The 7,332-nt window shown below is 37.1% G+C and overlaps 1 pseudogene; it reads right to left on the bottom strand.

Moving 5' to 3' along the window:
* Positions 1–2,831: 2,831 nt before the first annotated feature.
* LOC108521070 (small ubiquitin-related modifier 3 pseudogene) lies at positions 2,832–3,143 on the bottom strand (annotated as a pseudogene).
* Between the last annotated feature and the right edge of the window lie 4,189 nt (positions 3,144–7,332).

Here is a 7,332-nt window from a genome sequence, read left to right as displayed (position 1 = left end):
TAAATCAGTGTGTAGGTCCACATAAACCTGATGATGCTTCTTTTATGAAACATTCTAAACTCTCTCCCCATGCTTAGAAANCACTTTTTTCCCAGGCATAGTTCTAAGCATAGTTTGTTCTGTTCTCACAGTATCCCTATTTGAGTACTATTATTTTTCTTTTTTTAGTAAAGAATCTGGGGCAAACAAAAGTAAAGAAATATGTTGAATGACGCACAGAGGGCAAATAGTAGAAGAAAGATTTGAACTTAGACAATCTGCTTCCGAATCTGTCCCTTTAACCAATATAAGAGAAAAACTCATATTCTGGTTTATGTTGCAGATTCGATGTATTTGTAAGTATCTTTCACAACATCCTGAACCTATAAATGTTTTGCATTTCTCAAATATTTTTCTTTAATTAAATATTTGTATATGCTCCTTTGCCAATTTTATCAAGATAGAATTAGAACCCAGTAAAGTTTTTTTTAATAAATAGATATTAACAAAGCAGTTTTTGGTATTTCAATGTAGGTTTAAAATATTTTGATAGGAAAATTCTAACATAATCACCTTGAGAAAAATGCATACTAGGAAATGAGAAATATTCATGAGCTATGAAGCCATCAAGGTAATAAAAAACATGTTTAGAAAAGCATGTTACCATTTTATTTATGTTTAATTTAAGCATGGAATTGAGCATGGCCACCTGCAAACTACAAAAATGTTATAATACTATAAATTGAAACGCATAATAAAGTATGCAAAAATGCTCATCGTCAGGATAAAATCTTGTGAATTTACTGCTGCAATCTTGAAAATGATTATATGTTATGGAATATTTAAAAATATATACAAACTAACAGATAATCATGTGAGACTTTATGGCAGAGTTGAAACTATGTTACTTTCAAAGTTTTATTGCAAATAACTTAGCACTTTTAGTAGCACCTGGCATGCTGAAAAATTTCAGAGGTAGAGTCTCTGTTATATTTACAATGATTATGATGGTAACTATGTTGCTAACATTATACCATCACCCTCATCCAACTCCCTGAAAACTTAAACAGACTGTGCTGTGTTGTCTTGAATCTCAAAGAACAGCATGGTGAATTAGGACCAAGTGAGCACATATAAATGGCTGGAAAAGTCAGAGTCAAGACAATGTAGCAGAGTGGTGGAGGTGCTAGACAGTTCTCAAAGGATAGTTCAATTTTATTCAGAGACAGCTGATCCATTGCCTTGTGTTACTGACAAAGATTACAAAAACTTTTGCGGATGCCACAAATTGGGATCCCTTCAGCTCTCATTGTGTCCTACCTGCCCAAAACAGCCTTTGAAGGAGAAAGATAATACATTATACATGAAAAATAAATCTGTATAAAATAAAATTTATGAAATATCTTTCTCATCTGATTAGACAAAGATACAGGGTCTAGAAGCTCATCAAGATCATTACTGAACTTTTGCTTCAGGGTTGTTTTTATTTTATTTTATTTTTTATTTTTATTTTTTTTTAGAATACCAAACTATATTTACTATTTACAGTAGTAAAGGACAACAAATAATGTACAAATTGGTGAATAAACACAACAGAGCCAACAAACATCCCACCCGAGCTCATACACCAAACAGGAAATACGAACATTTCAGCAAAATTTCAAGCAAGCAAGAAATGATGGGTTGTTGTTCAGGTGACTATAAAAAGGCAGAGAATGGCCACCAAGCAGCAATGGAGCCTCGGGGAAGGACAATAGGCAGAACTATGAAAATGTTTAGTTGGTATAGATCCCAAAATATTTCACAGAACTGAAATCACCAAACTAATGCATAAATTCAATACATGTTGGAAAGCAGCATGGCACAAACCCATGAGAAGAACATGAAGTCATCATTCCATGGGTTCATTTGTAACCACACTTGGAAGTAGCTCTTTTACATGACAACGTAACTGCAAATTCAGCAATACTTAATCTTACTTTTTTTATGTATAGACCATAATTATTCATCAGAAGCAAATACTGGAAGAAATCTGAGGTCACAACACCATTACCAAATGAGAAATGTGGGAATGTCTTCAATATTAAGAGGCAGAGAAAAGCCAATTTTGGTTTTGCCAATCCTTGCCTGTGTACCAACGCCAGGTACTGAGCAGGGAGTGGGGTGGGAGGGGTGGCAGGGGGGTGGGTCCTGGGCCTCAGACCCCGAGATTACATGCTTGAGGGCCAGAGAGCACGTGGGGTCAAATTACCAAAGGACCCAGTTATTTTTTAACCTTTGAAGAAGCATTCCAGTATTTTCCCTTCAACTTTTCCATATACTGACAAAGCATACATTTGCAATATTTAGCATTTTAATCACCTGTGCCTATAAAAGCAAGTGACAGTCTATCCTCCCTACCCACCTTGCCCCCATTAGCTGTCCAACAGCCACACCCCTACCGCGAAAAACATCAATTCTCTATGTGACTGGAGTGAGCAGGGAGGAGGCAGCCAACTCAGGAGTCAGATCCCTGGCCAGACTAAAAGCGAACATTCAGGCTATAATTTTGGGGTTAAAAAAATGTTTTAGGAGGGGGGAAAAACACAAGTGAACACACAAAAAAACCCAAAATACCTTGCAACTCATTTTAGCTGAACAAAGATAAGAATTCTGATTGGCCCAATTTAAGTTGCAGATTCATCCCTACAGATATAGTTTTGAGTTGCACTTGAAGTACATCAAAGAGAGGAAAATCATTGCGGTGAATGTCCTCGAGTTTCCGCAGACGCCTTTGTGGTCGGCATGGTCACGTGCTCACCACCATTCAACAGCAATGCAAGGACGGACGGCCCGGGTTGGGGACGGGCCCTCTAGAAACCATGCCCTGCCAGGCTGCTCTCCGGCGCACCTCCTGTCTGCTGCTGGAACACGTGGATGGTGTCCTCGTCCTCCATCTCCAGCTGTGCTGGAGTGTCGGTTTCATTAATTGACTGCCGGTCAAACCTGAATGTAATCTGTCTCACTGACAAGCCCTGCCTCTCGCAGCAGGCCTTCATCAGCTTGCTCAGTGGTGTGTGCCTCTTGATCTTGAACTGCACCACGGAGCCATCCTGCTCGGCCACCTTCAGGTTGACGTGGTCTTTCTCTGTCTTCACGCCCTCCTTGGGCTTCTCCTCCGACATGGCTGCACCGGCGGCGCGAGCAGGCAGCGCGGGGGAAGCAACGCGGAACAGGCAAGTCACGCTCTCGGCCAGCACCGAGTTTTAAGTATCATCTTTCAACCACCACCATGTCTTCAATATTTTTTTACACATATTTACCTACTATTATTTGATTGTACTACATTTTCACTATCTATTATACAATCCATATTTTTAATTATATGACATTAAAATCCCTGAACATTAATATTAGATGGGTCTCTCATGATATATGGGTAATCACATTGTTTGCCCCTAGTCTATTTATTATCCCACAGGCTTAGGTGGTGGTTGTACAAGTTTTCTCCTCCCCTGAAACCTAAAACTCTCTCTCCCTCTTTTTGACTCCCACTGAGAAAACTGAAGAATTCAGATAAGAACTTCCACTAGTTCTTACCACCGTATCTACTAGCCTACCTCAGTCTGTATGCACATGCTTCATATACCCTTATATTGTAATTGATAAACTATACTGTGTCTAATCTAGCTCTATGTCTTCCACTTTGCAGGCTAAATGTTATAAAACAAGGATCAGTAAACGATGGCTCATTGGCCAAATCTAGTCCACAGACTAGAGCTAGAAATGGTTTTTAAATTTGTTAAAGAGATTTATTTTTCCAGAAAGGAAGAATATGCAACAATGACTATATGTGACCCAAAAAGCATAACACATTTACTATCTGGCCTTTTACAGAAAATGATTGGTTACATCTGCAGAGAATATTGCCTATTCATGTATTTAAATGCAATCGACAAGCTAAAGACTAAATATTTATATTTTAGAACTGAGTAAGCCCCTGTAATCCAGATTTCTTTCACTAATTGTCTTCTCAACATTACCTGGATTTAAAGAATGATCACTATGTCTTCATTTTAAAAAGTTTAAACAAACACTTATTTTGTTCTCTATCTGTTCCCTTAATTTGATCTGGGGAGGTTAGGCATTTATGAGCCCTGGAGGCATGAACAGAAAGGAGATTCTGAAAGCAGCATAGCACTTGGAGATATTTTACGAGCATCTCAAGAATTTAATTGACACACAAGAAAGGCCACATATATTGAAGAGCTGTTCTAACCTATGAGTAAGAGTTTGTCTAGACTCATTCTAATAAACTTTTTAAAAGTTTAGAAAAGACCAGGGATGAGATTGTAAATTATCGGCTTGCCAGACCAAATTTATGGCTTTCAGAAGAAAGCAAAATGTCTTGAAGTGTTTGGTGATTTTTATTATATACTTGTAACTTTAAATTTAGTGTTGAGTAATTTTTATTCTATACTAATAATTTTGAAGTTCACTTAAAATGTAGCTTTTAAATTTATATTTTTCTCATATACTCATAATTTTAAAATTTAAAATTATGAGTATATAATAAAAATTACTAAACACATCAAGAATCATATAGTTATGAACAAATGTGAACACTTATGAGAAGAAAATTAGAAAACAAGAAAGGTAGAAAAAAGGTAGATCAAAATATATGCTGGTCAAAATGAATGCACTTCAAAAATAAAAATAGAAATAGGTTGAAAGGAAAAGATGTAAAAATATACATCAAGCAAGCAGTGAGCATAAGAAATCTGGAGGAGTTTTATTAATAACAGACCAAATAGACTTTAAAACAAGGGCTTTTATAAGATTTTTTAAAAGAAATCTTTAAAGTGATAAATGTTTTTAATGATAAAAAATTTAATCAAAATGATATAACTGTCTTACCAATGTATAAATATGGTACCAGAACTCTAAAGGATATAATTTAAGTATGTCAGAGATAAGGAGAAAAGTAGTCAAGCCTACAGTCAGCATTGAAAATTACATTATCTCTTTCTTAATAAGGCATAGAAAAATTGAACTACATGTAAGATATACAAAATGTAAACACTGTCATCCAAATTGGTTTACTCATGTTGGTTTACTTATATTCCTCAATATGATTAATGACATTTATAAGAAAACTTATGGTTACAACTAACAACAAAATACACTTCTTTGTAAGTGTACATGGAGCACTAAACAAGGTGAACCATATGTTGGAATTTATAATAAGTTTTAATAATGTTGAACAGTATTATATAATATTTTCTCTGGCCAAGTTGGAAATAAATTAGAAATCAATAATATGAAAAGCAAAATACAAAATTTTAGGAAAATGAACGATAACTTCCAAATAGCACAAATCAAATTAGAAAATTTTGTGATTTAACTGATAAGGAACATATAAGATAACAAAATTATTAAGTATTGGTTTTAGAAGGAAATTCATGAAATTAGCTTCTTTATTGAAAAATAAATGAATGGTTTAAACTTCTACTTTAAAAAACTATTAAAAGAAAATTAAACTCAAGGTAATTAAAAATAGAAAAAGAAATAATTCAGCTATAAGAAATAAATGAGTGAGATAAAACCAGAAATGAATATGAATTGAAAGCAGTCAAGTGATATAGAAAACTGACAGTGCTTTCTGTCCTTTGCAAATAAAATTATGTTCTGAGAATAAAATACAAGGATCAAGATGGCGGATAGGAGGCAGGGCTAGCTTGCAGCTCTCACTTGGATGTACTGAGCAATGTGTAGAGACACATATTAAGAACTTTTGTTCCAAGAACTAAAGCAGGAACATACCAGGAAAGCTGACAGAATCTGTATACTGTTTGAAGGAACTGAATCACCAGTGTAGGCTCCCAGAGACATAGAAGAACTGTGAGTCGGCTTGCTTTCTCAACAGACAGGCTCATGGTCTGGGGCTAGTTGTCTGTCTTGGTCACAGGCTCCCTGGAAATATACTTGGTGCTTTGAGGGCATGGCATGGTGGGAGCGAAGCCATCTTTTAGGACTGAGTGGGGAGAGGCCTGCGACTTTCCCCCATTTCCTTGGTTACCTGTATGACTCAACAGAGGCAACCAGATTCCCCCTGGGAATATAAATCCATTGTACTGGAAACCACACCTCCATACCCCACAGCAGCTGCAACAAGCCCTGTCCCAGGAGAGGATGAGCTCAGATATGCCTATCCCTGTCCAACTTGGTGGTCTTATTCTACTTACCCTGGTAGCCAAAAACAAAGGTCATAATGTCTTGGGAGCTCTATGGCCCTGCCCACCACCTGAGAAACCTGAATACTTAACCAGGTGTCCCTAGGGCAAGTTTGCATCTTCTCTATAGGACCACAGCTGAGGCACTCCTGAAAGTGTCACCTCTTGCCTGGAGGCCAACCAACACCAAACCAGAGCACTAAACAAAAACACAACCAAGGACACTCACAGAGTCCACTTCACTCCCTTGCTACCTCCACCAGAGCAGGTGCTGATATCCATGGCTGCAAGCCCTGAAGATGGATGACATCACAGGATTCTCTGCAGGCACTCTCCATTACCAGCCTGGAGCCTGGTAGCTCTGCTGTGTGGCTAGACCCAGAAGAGCAAAACCAATCACTACAGTTCAGCTCTCAGGAAGCCTCATTCCTAGGGGAAGGTGGAGAACACCACATCAAGGGAGCACCCCGTGAGACAAAAGAATCTGAACAGCAGCCCTTCAATCCCAGATCCTCTCTCTGACATAGTCTACCCAAATGAGGAGAAACAAGAAAAACAATTCTGGCAATATGACAAAACAAGGGTCTTAACACCCTCAAAAGATCATATCAGCTCACCAGCAATAGATCCAAATCAAGATGAAATCTCTGAAATGCCAGAAAAAGAATTCAGTTAGCTTATTAAGCTAATTAAGGAGGCACCAGAGAAAAGTGAAGTCCGACTTAAAGAAATCAAATACGTGATACAGGATATGAAAGGGAAATTCTTCAGTGAAATAGATACCACAAATAAGAAAAAAAAATTATAACTTCTAGAAATCAAGTGCAAAGAGAAATGCAAAATGCACTGTAAAGTCTTAGCAAGAGAATTGAAGAAGCAGAAGAAAGAACATTGGAGCTCAAAGACAAGGCTTTCAAATTAACCCAATCCATTAAAAGGCAAAAAGAAAAGAATTTAACAAAGCCTCCTAAAAATTTGGGAGCATGTTAAATGTCCAAACCTAAGAATAGTTGGTGTTCTCAAGGAAGAACAGAAATCTAAAAGTTTGGAAAACATATTTGGGGGAATAATTGAGGAAAGCTTCCCCATCCTTCCTAGAGATCTAGACATCCAAATACAAGAAGCTTAAAGAACACCTGGG

This window comes from Rhinopithecus bieti, unplaced genomic scaffold, assembly GCF_001698545.2.
Source record: "Rhinopithecus bieti isolate Rb0 unplaced genomic scaffold, ASM169854v2 scaffold_53640, whole genome shotgun sequence".
Classification (NCBI taxonomy): domain Eukaryota; kingdom Metazoa; phylum Chordata; class Mammalia; order Primates; family Cercopithecidae; genus Rhinopithecus; species Rhinopithecus bieti.
This window is presented reverse-complemented; position numbering and strand designations above follow the sequence as displayed.